The sequence below is a fragment of the Agelaius phoeniceus genome, chromosome 3, assembly GCF_051311805.1.
Source record: "Agelaius phoeniceus isolate bAgePho1 chromosome 3, bAgePho1.hap1, whole genome shotgun sequence".
NCBI lineage: Eukaryota > Metazoa > Chordata > Aves > Passeriformes > Icteridae > Agelaius > Agelaius phoeniceus.
Window position 1 is genome coordinate 18,188,825 of NC_135267.1, and position 17,357 is coordinate 18,206,181.

The 17,357-nt window shown below is 39.9% G+C and overlaps 1 protein-coding gene and 1 long non-coding RNA gene across 19 annotated transcripts in view; one reads left to right on the forward strand and one right to left on the reverse strand.

The window, feature by feature from the left end:
- Nucleotides 1–15,804, reverse strand: part of LOC143693509 (uncharacterized) — a 149,201-nt gene extending 133,397 nt beyond the window's left edge. For 3 of the 6 annotated variants that reach the window (XR_013181241.1, XR_013181244.1, XR_013181242.1), the window contains exon 1: nucleotides 15,679–15,781. This is a non-coding gene — a long non-coding RNA (uncharacterized LOC143693509). Of the gene's footprint in view, nucleotides 1–15,678 lie in introns of all 6 variants that reach the window. The other 3 variants (XR_013181246.1, XR_013181243.1, XR_013181245.1) reach the window with 3 other exon arrangements.
- A 156-nt stretch (nucleotides 15,805–15,960) lies between these two features.
- The window catches only part of ADGRB3 (adhesion G protein-coupled receptor B3), a 448,324-nt gene continuing 446,927 nt past the window's right edge, over nucleotides 15,961–17,357 (forward strand). For 12 of the 13 annotated variants that reach the window (XR_013181240.1, XM_077174780.1, XM_077174786.1 and 9 more), the window contains exon 1: nucleotides 15,961–16,202. The gene's annotated coding sequence lies outside the window, so the exon portion shown is untranslated. Of the gene's footprint in view, nucleotides 16,203–16,315; nucleotides 16,454–17,357 lie in introns of those variants that run through there. The other variant, XM_077174782.1, reaches the window with a different exon arrangement.

The following is a 17,357-nucleotide window of genomic DNA, read 5'->3' on the forward strand; positions in this document are numbered from 1 at the left end:
AATAATTAGAATTTTGTGTCATGGGCTGAATGTGGAATGCTCTCAATGGCAAAATGCTGCTGTAAGAAAAGTAATTCTGACACAACTACTTAGGTGAAATATTTCTGAACTACTTAATTTCCCTTCTCATTTCAAGCAATCAAGTCCATTTCCGTCTTCACTTATTTCTCCATCTGATTTGTCAGGAAACATAAAAACTGTGTATGTTTCATAGTCATCTTCTTACTCCAAACTCTCAGATTTTACATTTATGTTCACCTTATTACCAACCAGCTGGAATAAAAAGCAAGTGAGCAAGTGTTTAAACTTAAAACACAGTAAGTTAAGATAAAAATGGGGAAAATGCTTTCCTTAAAATGAAAAAGAAAGTTGTTGACCTGTTGGAAAGACTCCATAGGAGAGACACTAAGTTTATGACAGGACTGGAACACCATTCCTGTAAGAAAAGGCTGAGAGAGTTGGGGTTGTTCAGCATGGAAAAGAAAAGGCTTTGGGGAGAGTTTATTACAGCTTTTCAGTACCTTAAGGGGGCTTGAAAAAGAGGGAGAGTGACTTTCTATATGGCAGATAGTGACATGACAAGGGACAGTGGTTCTAAACTGTAAGAGGGCAGGCTTAGATTAGATGTTAGGAAGAAATTCTTTACTCAGAGGGTGGTGAGGCACTGGAACTGGTTTACTAGAGAAGTTGTGGACTCCCCATCCCTGGAAGTGCTCAAGGCCAGGCTTCAACATGTTCTGGTCTGGTGGGAGGATCCCCTAATAGTAGAAGAATTAGCAATTTTATTGTTAAAAATGCATGTGATTAATAACTGAGCTTTACTTTTTTTTTTTTTCATTTTGAGCCTATGGAAACAGTTCAGATTTCTTATATATTAAACTTGCCTCCATTCCTCTTTATTTGCACCAACTACGATTTTAAAGTTTTCTAATTAATATCCTGTGTCCAAAAATACAACAGGGAGAAAAATTCACATGAACATTTTAAAAATATGTTTTCATAAGAGACATGGTTTCTATGTTAAAACCACAGAGGCAGAAGGACTTCAGTGCAAAAGTTCAACTTCATAATTAATGCCAGTTGGTAACTCACAAGACATGCCACCTACATCCTTATTTCTGAGTGCTCAGTAGCAGTTACTATATATTAAAGTTAACTACTCAATGGCGTTTTCCATAATGAAGATCAGATTGAAGAAAATATGCATATTCAGATCCATAAAGTTAATTAATCAATAAGACATTTAGATAAGTACTCATTAATGTATCACAAACCAAACCTTTTAAACAACAAAAAAAAAACCAACAAAAAAACCCAACAAGGATTTATGGTGAAGTTCTATCAGTTACATTTAAGATGTGAAGATTATTACTAATTATTGAATACATAGTTAGCGAGCCTGAACTTTGCAGACTGTGCCACTTTTGTTCTGCTCTCAAATGTAAATTTCCAACTGTGGCCACGTATGTGAGTGCAGAGTTTTATTATATCTCATATCTATATTTAAATTTCATTCTAGCATACTAAAAATCACTTCTACACCACTTCTAAAGTTTTAACAAGACATGTCTCTGGCCCCAAAGGGTTCATAGCTTTAAAGAAACTTGTTAAGACATGTTGGAAGACAATAACTCAAGAAAGAAGAAAAAGGCAGAAGAGCACTGCATTAATGAAGACAAGCAAAGAAAAAAGAAGAACCCAGAATATCATCTCTGTTTTTAACAGACCAGCAGTCAAAAAAAAAAAAAAAAACCAAACCAAAAAAAAGACATTGACTCCTGCAAGTCCTTCTACAGCAACAGTTGGTAGGGTAGGTATCAGAACCCTTCATAGGAACTGGTATGTGAATTCCTGACTTTAAGTGTACCACATACCTCCTGAATTCAGTAATTGTGGTGTTGCACTAAAAATTTACAAGCAGGGCTGTAGTGGCAGATTGTTTCCAGGCATGGAGGATCCCAGAGCACAGACTGGACTGCCTACAGGGTTCCAAGCCAGTGGCTGACAGCAGCTAGGTGCAGGAAGGGGGTGGTGGTTTTTAGCCATGTACCACTGCCATGCTGGAGGAGGGCGGCTGCAAGCACTGCAGCAAGACAGAGCTCCTGCCTCAGCCTCAGCACTGCCCTGGGTCTCTGCCAGGCATAAAGCTGGCAAGCAGCCCCCTGCCTGCACCTCTCTGCTTCCTGGGGCCAGGAGTCGTCAGAACACAGCCTGCTCTCAGACATGCAGACATGCATCTTGCAGGAGGACATGAGAGTGTGATTCCACTGCTGCGGTGATGCCCTAGGCCAGCTTGGTGTGGTCCCACTGGAAACACCAAGAGATACAGGGTGGAAAGTGAAGATGGAAACAGGGTCAGAAAAACTACGCTGCTAAAGGAAAAGACATGGAGACAGATGTGGACATTCTTATGATTGCTAACTAGGACTTAGGAGGATACGTCTTCACCCCCAGACTGAAAGGACTGGATCTTGCATCAGAGACCTTCCTTGATGGGTTCAAAGGCACAACTTAAGTATGTCTTGTTACAAATAGCAAGTGCCTAGCAGAGAAATTTTATAAAAGGCCTGACTTCCATTCAAATTAGACACAAAAACAGATTTAAGGGATACCCAAAGAAACTAGGAAGTCAAACGGAGAATTAATTTTTTCAGTCCACTATGAGAGATAGCAGAAATAAGGTTTATCTCACACAGCCTCAGAAATTTACATCAGAACAGGGAAAAGAATAACTATCAGCATGTGAATCAGCTAACTTACTCCTAAGATCCAGAGCAAGATTCAATAAAAAAACGTTATTAGAATCACCTCTTTCTATTTGTTGACCATACCAGAGGAATAAGCAGCCCAGATATACACATCTGCATTTCGGATGTCCATCTATCTCCATTTTAGCAGTCAGTCCAAAATTGGGTAGATGGATTCCAATGCATATCCCATTAATGGGACAGTTTTCTGAGGAATCGTGGGGAGAAAGAGACTGAGAAATACCTCCATCTTGTAGGAACAGCCAAGGAAGGAATCTTGATCTTCACTGTCAGATGCTCTTGGTAACTTAAGAAAGTTGCTGTTTAAATAAGCAATATCCTTGAACTTTTATCCGGTACTTTGTATTTTGAACTTTGTACTTGAGCTTTGTATTTCCAGTACCTGACACAATACTTTGGGAATTGAATTCAAAGAGCAATAATAGATGATAAAATTAGAATATAAAAAACAGTCCAACAATATAGATGTTTATAGGAAGCGAGTAGCACAGTCATAAGAGAAGCATGAGAAGAAATACTGAATACATAGAAGAGAAAAAAGACATAGAAATATATGGTTGAGAGAGAAAAATGAGTGCAAGAACTATATAAGAAAAAAGATTAGGCGAGGCTGTGTAAATGGGATGAAAGTATTGTATTAAAATATACGAAGAGAGAAGAAGCCAGAGGGAGCATATAAAAGAAAGAAAGAAAAGAGATTAGAACAGCTTCTTGTCAGTATATTTGAATACCATGTTTTAGTAGTTTCATCATTAAGTATTTCTCAGTATCTTTCTCTCACATATTTAAGATGGGTATAAAATAGAAATATGTTCATATCTAAGCATGGCACTGAAAACAGGCTACTGGTTTTTTTAACCCCGTGTCATTTTTAAATATACAGCACAGTGAAGTGTTTGAAACTACAGCTATTTGTTGGCTTCCCTTCTGCAAGGTAACCTACTTATTTTTAAAAGCCTGGTATTTAATACACAAAATATAAAGCACAGACAAAAATCTAATACTAATAAACAAAAATAAAGTTTATGAATAATCACATTACAAATACCTTTACCAAGACCAAATATATTTTGGAGCTGAGTTGCTCTGTGTGAAGGTGACACGCTCTAAAATTAATTAAATGTACAGTTAAGCCAGTTTTAAGGAACCTATACTGAGACATCCATTCACGACTTGCTTCAAGCACACAAACGACTTTATCAATTATGACTCTCAGGACCAGAATCCATACTGATTAATTCTGCATAGATCTGCTGACTTCAGTGACACTACTTACATTTACTGTGATAACAGTCAGCAATGTTCAGCAAGAACAGAACAATAAATCATTCACCCGAAATTTTTGGTTATATCACTCCAATAAAAGGTCTAGGATTCACTGCTTAACAACAGTGAAATAACAGATTCAAGTGTGCATACAGGAAGGAAGAGAGAAAGGCAAAAGAGAGAAAGAAAGGGAGAAATAGAGGGGGAAAATATTTCAGTGCAATCAGACACTGTTGGCAGCAGAGGACAGAGAACATTGCCAGAATTTATGAAAGACAAAAACCTATGGCTCTTAGCAGGAGGTCTAGTACATTTGGAGTAGATGCTCTATACTGTGTTTGGGTTAATTCCTTTTATTTATTGGCCTTTTTGGATAAGGTGGTAGATAGCTATATAAATTAGTACATCTCTGTCATTTCCTTTCACTCACCCACCCATAGTCATTCATCTTTAAAAACAACAATAAAAACCCACCCTCCAAATACTCCCTTCTTGTGCCTGACAATTTGGGAACTACTTTTCTTGCAATCTCTCATATTTTGTATAGTGTTGTCAAAATGTCTCTTCAGAATGATGACAGCCACATGTAGCTCCTCACAGTAATACTCCACATTTTCACGGAATATTTTGCCCTTCAGTAATATGAATGTGTTTCTCTCCTCTCACTCTTCAGTTTGAGCCCAGAGCACATATCAAGAGCATGATTCCATACTCGCATATGTTTTACACTGATACCAGGCCATTGATACGAGCTGAGCTACTGCCAACACACAGCCCTCTAACTCAGTAAACTTAGCTATTCCTCTAAATTTCCATGCTGGAAGACTAATACAATGACCTGAAACACATATTCCAAAAAGCTGCACTTCTTAAAATTTGAATGATACATTCACATCTGTTTTCTTCAAGCAGTTGAGCTTCACAGCACCACCTTGCAGAAGTGTGGACCATGAACCCCTTATTGACAGTCATATGAGAAATCCTTGCCATGTCAGTAAGAAGCATTTGTCATTCATGACTTTGGCTGTTACTGTCTGATGTTTCATCTTTTTCAGATATTTTAATAATTTTTACAATATGAGGTCAAAAAAGAAATACCGAGTGTTTCAGTACAAAAAAAGTCTGTCTGACATATACATAAACTTTTAAACAGACTGCTTCAATGAAACAATTTACTCTGGACACCCACCATGCATCCAAGGAAATGATTTTTCTTGGAAATTATGAGAGAGCATATTTTTTTCTTCTCCCAAGAACTCTCTTCCAAAATTATAAAGTATATAATTATTCCCAATTCTAAAACATTTGTTTAGCTTAAGATAAGCCTTGCCCATTCAATCAAATTTTAGATACTAGACAATTTTAGAATAGGACAGAACTTCTTCCCTTAAGATGTGGGGAATTGCAGAAAATGTGTTTACAAAACCAATGGTGTTTAGATGGAGAAAAAAGACCTTGAGAATTTCATCCCTGGGTCTCAGCTTGATCTGAAACTGGACTGTATCCTCAAATTTTTAAATGTGAGCACTCACTTAAGGCAATTATGGGCACTCAGCCAATGTTTTAAAACTGAAATAGATGTCCTGACATTCTGAACAATAATGTTCAGTGCTTGCTTCCAAATTTCAACCATTCCAGGATCTCTGGGAAAAAACCCTCAGATTTTCACCCCTGAAAATCTACCTCTCCAGTCGCTACTAAAATATCCAAAAAGAGTGAAGATCAAAATAGTTGTGCTGCCCTAAAATTTCATTCAGCCCCACATTCCGTTTGAGAAGTCATTATAAATGCTGAAGGAGGCTTAAGATTCTCCCCTAATACATTCCCAACTTCTAATTATTTTCAACACAGGGGAATTGCTGAAGTGGATCAGATTTGGCACACTTATTGACAACCCCCACCATCACTGGATTTCTCTTTCATATGCTTGTCAGTTTGTCCCTGAGTCCACAAAAATTTGTATTTTATTTATTTTTTATTATCTACAACATCCTTTGGTAAGGAGTTTCAAGGTCAGTTACTTGCTTCATGAGCAACTCTTCTGTTTTGAGCATGACTCCTTTCAGCTTTTTATGGTGCCTGCTGTTCTTTTGCTGGACAGTAAATTATCGATCCCCAGCCTATATTTCCTTGCCAATCTTGACTCTGTAGTACCATAGTCTCATAACACGTCCCTTTCTCTTTCCCAGGGTGAAGCTTCACCTAATCCTTGAATGGTCTTTCCATGGAAATACTGGGGATTTGAGAAAATATCATCCGTACAAACTCATCATACTAATTTATTTTTTTCTAAAAATGTATGCATTTGGGTCAAACAAGTATGCAAGGGAGGACTGTGCTGAGACTTCAATTCATGTTCTTTAGCATGGAATTTGGAAGCCTGAGCCAGGAGGCAGCTTTTTGTTACACTAAGTTTCTTGGGAAGAGCTATGTGCCTCAGAAAGACATAATTCTTAGTGAGGGGCAACTTAAAGCCCCAGATAACTGGGGATACTGTTACAAAGGATACACTTGAAACCTCCCAAAATTCATTATCAAACTATCACTTCTGGATGCTCAGAATACAGAGTTCTGAATCCTCCCCTCAAATCAAGCTCACAGAAACTTTATTTTAAAGAGACAGGCAGGCCATACTTTGTCAGCAGCAGTAAAACAGTAACGGAGCACCATACCATGTGCATTTCCCCTCACTAGAACTAAAGACACAAGAGAATAAAGAGCAACTTGGATGCTGATCCTAGTTTAGAAAATTCTTTCTGTGTTTCATGCTGAATAGACATTGTGAACTGGGTGTCCCTGAATGAGGTCTAAGAGGAATAACAAAAGCTGTTGTTAGCCTTAAACAAATGTTGGTGTCCTTTTCTCTGGCTTAGAAAGTTATAACAAGGAAAAACCTCAGGTTTCAAACCCTCAAAAAGTGAATTAGAACCCAAGACTTCCACTAAGAACTTAATTAATCAAGATTCTGCACAGGTATCTTGAACAGCATCTTAAAACAGATCACAACTGAACTTGGTAGGGGACAAGCAGCATAATTTGTGCATTTCTATGCTAGTTCTGATTGGGGTAGAGCTAATTTTACTTCATAGTAGTAGTAAAGTATTCAGCTGTATTTTGGATTTGTGCTTTAAGCAGTGTTGATAGTCCAGGGATGCTTTCATTATTGATGGGCAGTGCTTGTACCCAGCCAAGGCCTTTTCTGCTCCTCACCCCATTCCATCAGAGAGGAGGCTGGGGCTGCTCAAGGAGCTGAGGGGACACTGCTAGGACAGCTGAGCCCAACTGACCAAAGGGACATTCCACACCATATGGGGTCATGCTCAGTAAATAAAGCTGGGGGAAGTAGAAGAAAGGGGGAAAAATATGAAGTGATGGCATTTGTCTTTCCAAGCAAACATTACACCTGATGGAGCCCTGCTCTGCTGGAGACAGCTGAACAACTGCAGGCCCATGGCAAGTAGTGAATGGATTCCTGGGTTTGCTTTCCTTGCCTGTGCAGACTTTGCTTTATCTATTGTTATCTCAACTCATGAGCTTTCTCACTTTTACTCTTTCATTTCTTTCCCCAACATGACTGAGGCAGGAGTGAGTGAGTGAGTGAGTGAGTGAGTGGTTATGTGGGGCTTAGCTGCCAGGTGTTAAACCACCACCATTTTAAACACGAAACTCTAACAGCAGAAAGTTAAACTCTAGACAGGTTTATCAGCCCTTCATTTTCACTAATGCAAGGAAAAACTCAACACAAGACATCATCTTTTAACACTGCCCTTTGTGATTAGTGGCGTTAATGACACACAAAGTACATAAAATTACTCTTCTCTAGCCTACATAAGCAAAATGAAGAGCATCAAAGATGGATTCAATATTAACTCTGAATTTCATTCCTTTTAGTAGAACAAGCCAAAAGGACACAGGGTTTGTGTGGTTTTCTGTATTTATCACAGTTCAATTTGATTAATGACTAGGCAATATTTTAGAGTACATTAATAACATCAGAGATGAAAGTGCATTTTTAAAATATTTTTACTCCTCCCAGTATAAAGAGGATTTCAGTGCATTTAGATAATTAACATGGAAACTGTGGCCTTAGTTTTATTTTGATCTTTGCATAAATATTCTCCAATTAATTTTTTTAAGTTTATTATCTAGCCCACATGTAGGGACTGCAATGAGTTTCTCATAACTTTACTGGTACAGCCTTAGAATTTCACCACCAGACTATGTGCATATATGAAATAGCAGCAAGTTTGTAATCAAATGACAGCAATTATATATGTAAGACATAAAGTATTTAAAATATTGATTTAATAGATTGAAAGGCTAGAAGTTTGGTTTTTTTCCCCACACACCTAATAAACAGAGGCAAAGAACACCAAGTAATCTACAGATGTTACTAGTAATAAAAATACTTCTGAGTATCCACTTAAAATGCAACCAAAGATGCACAAATCCAGGAAATGTGCCATAGAATGACATCTGGTAAAAAATAAAGAACTTCAAATATTTATGCAAAATTAAAAATTAAAAGCAAAATAAGTGAAATAGAAGACTTTCCAATAGAAGGCTTTATGCTATAATTTTTTTTAAAACCTACAATGCCTTGTAAACTGCCCTAGAATAACAGAATGGACCAGCTCTGTGAGGAATTTTGCTTTGTACATAAAAGATTCTATAAATTCCAGTGTGAAAAAATCCTCTTAGTGAAGAGGGCTTGAGAATGGAAGCTCAGGGCACAAAAAGACACATGTCGAAAAATGCAAGTCAAAACTAAGATACTAAGGGTGCAGCACAGAAAAAGAAAAAAAGCATGAATATGTAACTAAACACAATAATAATAAATTTTATACAACCCAATTAGAAAAAAAATCAGATCTGTAAATGGCGAAGATTAAAAATATAGTTTCTCAGAAATATAGGAAATTGGTTCTTAAAACAGCACATGACTGAAAGAAAACTATTTTGAGAAATGAGTGTCACCTTGCAAGACCTAAGACAGCCTTAAATCAATGAACTCCACTTGATAAACTGGACACCATTATTAAAACAGAGTTTAGACATATTTTTAGACTTCAATTGCAATCAGCAGAAAGAAGTCAAGGATTAAGGATATCCAAACTAATATGTAAAGTGGTCTTAAAATAATGAGGTTAAACACATCTAACAAGATGTAAGAGATATAAAAAAATGTCACAGCACTAACCTTTGGACAAAGGCCTTCAATAGAATGCATGTTAGTCAAAATGTGGCATTTGTGTTCCTTCTAAAACCAAGAATACTTCCATTGATAAATGAACATATGGGGGAAGGGAGGAGATAAACAAGGAAGGAAAGTTGCAAAGCAGTGGAGTGAAATGAAAGGATTTGAGATGCTACTTGAGTTAAGCAGGGAATTGTCATAATCTGAAAAGGCAGCTTTCAGGAAATGAGGGAAATTATCATGGACTGTAATAGCAAATATGTAAAAAGGGAAAAATGGATAGCAAAGGTAACTTATATATGTTTTTATAAAAAGCATAATGTTAAAAATATAAAAACAAATTAAAAGAGCCTCCTTAAATATATCAAAAGCCAGAAACTTTCAAGAGTAACTATGTCTTCTGGGAACTTCAGAGAGTAAAGACAGCAATTAAGGAGAAGGACATTGCTAGGAGCACAGAAGATTTATTTGCATCAGTCTTCACAATAGAGCATGTTAGGAAGATATCTACTCTTGGGTAATAAAAATTAGGTACTATCAGATGAAGAGGTGCTGGAACAAATCAATCATTTGAAAAGCAGGAGGCCACCAAGACTGAAAATCCTGAACAAGTAGAGGAGCTATGCAATCTCTAATTGAAAAACAACTCCTTTACTGGAAGGTTAGAGAATAGCAAATGTTTCACATACATCATAAAAGAAGTTTTGAATGAATCAGGGAATCAAAGATTCATAAATCTTGCATTCTGTACCTAACAAATTAAAAATAACAAAATAAAAGACTCACAAGACCATGAGATGATAGATCTGTGCAAAGCAAAATGATACCTCACTCATCTGCTAGAATGTTTTCAACACATCAGTAAACTACTGAAGTGGTCAAAGGAGAACCAATAGACATCATTTATTTAAACTTGCTTGACAAAGTTTCTCACAGGAGACAGATAAAAAGAATAGACATGGACAGCAAACTGAAGACCTCTGTTCAGTGTAGCAGCTCTCAGAAGAAGCAAGATATTAAATGAACCAAGAAGAGATGATAAAGAACAACAATGTTATAAAAATCCAAGCTGCAGCCTGATCTGAACTGCTGTGTGCAGTGCTGATTTCTACATCTTAGAAAGATATCAGAAAACTAGGAAGTGTTTGAGAGAAAAGGGACAAGAATTATAGAAGCAGGGTTTTGTGGAAACAGAGTGGAATATTTTAAAAAGATATTAAATAGAGGCATGGCAAAAATACTACACAATATAGAAGTTAGCCAGAATCTCACTTCTCTCTGCATTAATACAAGAATACGGTGACATATGAATATGTTGAATTAAATAAAAAGCTAGCAAATCTAACAGAACATAAGTTTTCACTTAGTATTTATGCTGTGGGACTCACCATTTACTAATGCTGAGATAGAAAAAAATTTAAGATTGAAAACAATTAGGTGCTTATGTAGAAAATAAGAATGCATGGAGTTAAACAAGCTAAATGATTATTGCAGGGGAACTTAGACTTATTTGGACACTTAAAAAGACCTTTGCATACTGGAGACTATGTGAGATTTTTTTTGAAGTCAGATTTTCAAAAATACTCACGTTCTGGGTTTTCTGCACCTTCCTCAGGAGCCTTCAAGAGCCACCATCTGTGGCAGGATGCTGTACAGGCCTTACATGTGATTCAGGCCCCTTCTGCCCATGCTCTTAGTGTCACCTATTGCACGAATGCAATATTAATTATTTATTAATCCAATAAATTCAATAACTGGCCCAGTTATTGAATTTATAGGATTGAATGACAATATCAAAATACTTAAAGCTAGTAGCACAATTTAGAATTACTTGTGGAAACCTTTGCTGAAGAAGCCATACAAAGAATGAAAACAAACAAGCAAGTAAATCACTGACTTTTTCAACTTGAAAATTCTCAACCAACCAAAGGTCTGATTGAATTTGGAAGGTGACATTATTGATGAAAAATCAACTTCCCAAAAGTAAATTAGTATTTTTGCCAAAATTTTTCAATTTCAAAATAGAACATTTTATTCACCCATGCCTCCAGGTATGCTATATATTCTTGAGCACCATCTACTGGTGCTGCATTATTAATTAGCTATTTATGAATATATGAATCACTTCTCTAATAAAATTAATTAGAATCATATAATCTTTCCAAGTATATTTAAAATTGAGAAGGCAGAACATAGCCTATTATTTATTAAATTAATGTTTCCTCTTAATAGCAGAGAGAAAACTAATACTGGGGAAATTCACTTAGAATCTGAAATTAATAGAGATATGCATTAAAATCTTAATGGTTTGTAACATCCTGGACCAGAAAACAAGTGCAAGTCCATGATTTTTTTTTCCAATTTGCATTTGTTCTCAATCTGTTGGAACAACAAAATATCTTTCTTCTCTTCTTATTTAGGTATTTAGTGAATTTTATAATGCCTGTAATATGGCCAGCATATTCCATTTAATTTTTTTTCTTCACACCCAATTACATAACATTTCTCTTGAAGTGGTCACACCAGCTTTGGATTTAACATTTTCCTGACTCAGAGCTGGGAAATACGGCTTGGTGTTCTGCAGAATAATATGTAATGCAGAGTAGAAAGTCTATTCTTGCCAAAGGGGATTTTGAAGGGCCTTGCATATCTGTGAAAAGTGGGAAGTGGGAAACAGACCAGTGGCACCTCTACATAAGCCAAGAGGCTCAGTGTAACTATCCCTGAACTCTTACCTCTAAATAGAGTCTATAACAACAGCTTCCCTTCTTGTGTACATAGAAGGTCATATCTAAGTGTAACTCTGGAGTCAGTTAAACATGATGATGATGATGATAACAGTAATAATAATAATAATGATTAATAAAGTCTTTTTTGAAAACAATTTTAAGATTTTTTTAAAATGTGTGCCTTCAGTAATGTAGATAGACTGTCTTATTTGCTCAAAGGAGTGACACTGCAGGCTGAAACGAGTCCCCCTAAGAGTGACTGATGATTGAGTAAGAGAACAGTCCATTCTCCAAAGCCACTTGCTTTAAACTGTCATCTTCCTTTTTAAATTTGCACCAGAACTGTCAGTGGTAATTCCAATTCCGACTGTGTTGAATTTTGTGCTATGTTCACTAAAATCTGGACTGAAATCATCTAGCTGCTATCACCACGACAGCAAAGATCTCAAAGTGCTTCTGCAGATCTGGGGGAAAAATCCCAACTAAACAAGCCCTTTAATTTATTCCATCCAACATATTAAATTGGGTAAGCCTCATTTTTCTCATTAATACAGACATTAATTAAAAACATTACTTCCTTCCCTCTTTCCTAGTTTGGATCAAGCCCAACCTTGCTGAAACAATTGCATTGAGTCTAGAAAGCAACACTATAAATTTAGCATTCACTATGTTGTGCCAGTCCGTACAACACTACTACTGAGCAACATAACACTTCTTTCAGTGCCTTGATACTTTCTTTGTAGTACAGATGGCACCACGTGCACCATGCAGGGCTGACAGCCCTCCCATGAAAGAGTGTGATTGCATTAATGCATTATTCCTAGGTTTTAACAGAGGTACTCAAACAAGATTGATCTACTCAATATTTCCAAATTACGTGCATAGGTTCACTTTGCATCTGCCCTTCAGGCTGTAGCTTAGGAATAAATGTACACACAAACTAGGACCATTCCAAACACAAGTGATCCGCATGCCCAAATTAAACAAACCTATTGTCACATTTCTACCTATTTATATTTTGCAGACTTAAACATATCCTGACTCTCACTTCTAGACTATCAAAATAACACACACACATACAAAATAACATTTTTTCTTTTACCTCAAATGCTGCATGACACCTGGCAAACCATTTTTTTTTCTCAAATTGGCCTCAATTGCAGGAGAAAAACACCTGCAAGTGGATTGTAGATATTTGTGTACTCAGAAAAATGGTATGCTTATTTTAGTTCCAGTCATTAGAACCTGAATTGTTGAAGTCTAATTGTACAAATCTTGTAAAGAAATTTTCAGAGCACTCTATGCTGCCGTCCCATCCCATCTTCTCCCATCACTTCCCACCCCTCTGCCCCTCAGCTGCCATAGTTAATCTAAACACAACTTGTGCAACCTCCACCCTTTTCTTCATTTTGTGAACAAGAGGTTAAGGAGTCTTCCATCCCAGACTCCTCTCCAGCATTGACATGTCTTCACAAAATTGAAAAGATCAAGTTAATCGCTGGGTTGGAATACCTAGGAGATGTCTAAAGACAATTGCTTACCATACTTTGTATATTCATTATTTTTTAATTTCCACTCACAATTAAAGGAGCTACAATTTGCCAATGTCATAGAAAACAGGTAAGAGTTCATTCAAGTTGGTTTTTTTTGTGACTTACCTTATAGTTCCTCATTTAATGTAAAGGAGATGAAAAAAATATTCAAATATTGCATTGTATATACACATTTGATTTGTTCTGCTCCTATCACTCTGTCAATGAACAGAAGTTCCCTTTAAGTACCTTAAGCGACACGATGATCACCCACAGATAGTATGGAATGTCAGCAAATGTGAGAGAATTTGATTATCTCTAAGCCAGTAACAGTTCAGTTTTCATTGCATTGCATTTGCTGGGCACAGACCCTGAATATCTCTCACATTTTCCTTGCTTTGGGTAGGTACTGTTTGTTTTATTTTGACAACAGGGATATAACATATTTATGAGTGTAAAAGCTAGCAGGGATGTGGTTTTACAGCTGATACCTATGGAAAATACAGTAAAAAGCTATAACCATGTTTTGGTTTACTTTGGTCGAAAGTGGTTTGTGACCAGCGATACCTCTGATCAGAATTTGTGCAGCATGTAATTGTAATCATAAAAGCTCTGTGTTACTGGAATTCAGACCTTGCAGGGGCTAGAGCAGGACCATAGGGGAGAAAACTGCTGGCTTTAAGGACTGATTGGTTTGGATGTTGTCCAGAAATTTAAACTTTCATTTCATCGGGGTGGGAGGTCGTGTCCAAAACCACACAACCATGATTCATATGAACTTTGAAGGCATGGAGGGGCTGTATTGCCCCACGAACTCAGCAGGGCCTTGTGCTCTCTGCAGAATGGCAGCAGTGGGAGCACACGACAGCCAGGCTGAGAGCTGCTGACTGACAGCAGCATTTATTAAAATGTCATCTCCTAATTTTCACGCTGGATATCTGTTGTCGTGCAGACTGCCCTGATATCTCACGCCAGCGGGAAGAACCAGAGGACAACCCAACCCGACCTGGGGAGCAGGAGGGACACAGCGGGAGGGGAGGGCAAAAAAAGCATGCCCAGATGTAGCAAAATTTAAAACAAAAACAAAAGAAAAAGGGGATCGCCTTGCTTGTGGCAAAGCTTTTTTCACGAACCTCCCCCGTCTGACCCCACCCGCCGCCGTCGGTGCCACTTCAGCCGCTGTCGCCTCGCAAACTCCGCTCTCAGCCGGGGCAGCGTGGCTGCCGCGCTGGGCACAGCGCCGGGCTCTCCATCCTTCCCGTGCGGGGAGGGGGCGGCCGGCAGCAGCCGAGGGAGTGGATGCGGCTGCGATCGGGCACAGCCTTATCTCTGGCGGGGAACAAACGCGGCGTTAATTGCAGCCGCGCTGAGAAAATTGCTATTGTTTCTAGTCGGAGGCGGGCGGCAGTTTGAGAGCGTTTATCCCGGGAGCCCTGTATCAGTTAATCTGCATCGCGGGGCCGAGCCGACAGCTCCCGGGGCTGCGGCGAGGGGGAGGTTGTGCTTTGGAAGAAAAAACAAGAGGAAGGAGATCAAGTGCGAGCTTCCCGCCCCGGCGTCCCCGTTTCCCTCGCTCCCCGCCCGCGGGTTTTTCTGACGCCGGGGCGCAGCCGGCCCCAGCGCTGGGAACGGCGGCGGGGAGCCCTGCCGGGCGCGGCGAGCGGCGTTTCTGGGACGCGCCGAGCGCCCGTGACGCGCGCACCGCTCCTCGGGCCCGGCTGTCGGGGCCGGGGGGCGCCGCGGGAACGCGCGGAGCGGGGCGCAGGCGCGCGCACGCAGCCGCCCCCCCCCACCCCCCCTTCCCTCGTCGGGCGGCCGGGGGCGCGCGGGGGCGGGCGCGCACGGGGGCGCGCACACGCGCGCGCGCCCCCGGCCCGGCTCCCACGGAGGCGGGCGGGCTCGGCAGGCGGGGGCGCGCAGGCGGGCGCGCGCGCACGCACGCACGGGCAGAGCCACACGCAGCGGCAGAGACGCGCTCCCGCTCCCGCTCCCGCCGCCGCCGCCGCCGCCGCCGCCGTGCTCCCTGCGCGCCCGGCGCTCACACCGCTCCCCGACATCGGCAACCGAGGACCCCCCGCCGCTGTCCGGCCATTAGTGCCTGGGGGGAGGAGGAGGAGGAGGAGGAGGAGGGAAGGAGGAATAAGTCTATTAGTAATAACAACAACAACAACAACAACAAAACCCACCAACAAATCCGCACTAACGCCTTAGTCCTTCTCTCAGACCGTCGACTGCCTGGCATCGCCGTGCATCGGGCTGCTGTGCTGAGACTTTGTTTCAAGTAAAAAAAAAAAAAAAAAAACAAAAAAATCAAACAAAAAAAAAAAACCTTCGCTTGCTCAGCCACTTCCATTTTTTTCCCCTGCAGTCTCGCTGGTTTGAGGTGGTTGGTTTTTTTTGGTTTTTCTTTTTTTTTTTTCTTTTTTTTTTTTTTTTTCTGTTTTCTTTCCCTTCATGTGGTTGGATTTGGTGGATCCGGAGCCAAAGCTGATTTTTTCCCTCGGTGGGGTGTGCGTGTGGCGTGCGGGGATTTTCTCGCTGCGTTTTTTATCTTCTGCTGCTTTTTTAAATCTTGGTTTTGAACCTGAGCCGGGGAAAATGGGAAACGGTGCTTCCGTCAGAAGGGGAATCTCTCCATCACTGTTGTTGGGACGTGTGCCTATGGTGCTAGTGTTTTAGAGAAATAGCCTGACAGCTTTCGGAGTGGAAGGTAAGGGTGCCCCGGGCATTTCCATTTCCCATTTCCAGGGATTACGACTGGAGAGCTTTTAGCTTGGGATTCCGGGGAGGAGGCGGCGGAGGAGGGGGACAGGCTGTTGCTGAAGGATAGAGAGAGAGACAGCACATACGAAATGATCTCCGCATTTACTTCAGCGCTGCAGTTTAAAAGTTAGAGAAGTCCGTTTTGCGACAGGTCTGCTTCCCTGAGAGTAATTTCCAGCGAGACCGAGAAAACCTGAGGTTTGTGCACGATTAGGGTAATTTGTATGGGGGGTGGGGGGAATTGTTAGGTTAATAGGAAGTTAAAATAAGAGAAGTCAGTGGGTCTTCTGTTGGGGGGAAAAAAAAATAAATGGAGTGATGGCGCCGTCTATGTTCGGCTAAACTACAGTGTCACCTAGAAAATCAGTTCGGGGAATATCCAAACTAAATGCCCGTTTCTTTTCAGCAGAAGAGAATTCTCCCCCTACCCAAATAGGCGACCGTAAACCTCTGTGACCATTCTTTAACTCCTTCCTCCATGGAAAAGAAAGATCTTTTTAATCTGAGTGTTTTAATCCTTCCAGCGAGCAGGTTCACTCTGCATCTAGCAATGCTGCAAACTAACTGAAGGCTGCCGGCACACCGAGTTCGTGTGTGTGTGCATGTGTGCGTGTGTAATGCACACAGGGAGAGAGGGATTGAGACAGTGCTGTGTTTCAGTAGCCGTGCATGAACAAATGCACAACTAAAATGAGGGCTTTACATTTCTTCATAGAAAACAGCCTAGCACTGCAGAGGTCTTTATTTTTTCTAGCGCAGATATTACATAGGATGGAAAAAGTCAGAGGCTTTTTTCCTTTTCAAACAGAAAAGCAAATAAGCTCCCTTTCTACTTTCCAGATTATAAAATTAATCCTTTTTCATGGGTGGAATTCTTAATTTAGACACTTATTGTCACATTGGCTTTCAACGCCTACACCATCCTGAATAACACTGCGCAGAACTGCATTGCCTGCAAAGTGCTTCAGCAAAGGGGAAATTGTTTCCAGAATTCCCAATAAGTTTTTCTTTTTTAAGACCTTAAATGCTGTACCAGCCCTGTTTGGAGAAGGAGAACCATGTTATTCACTGAGATGGATGCTCAGAAAGGAGAAAATCTGAC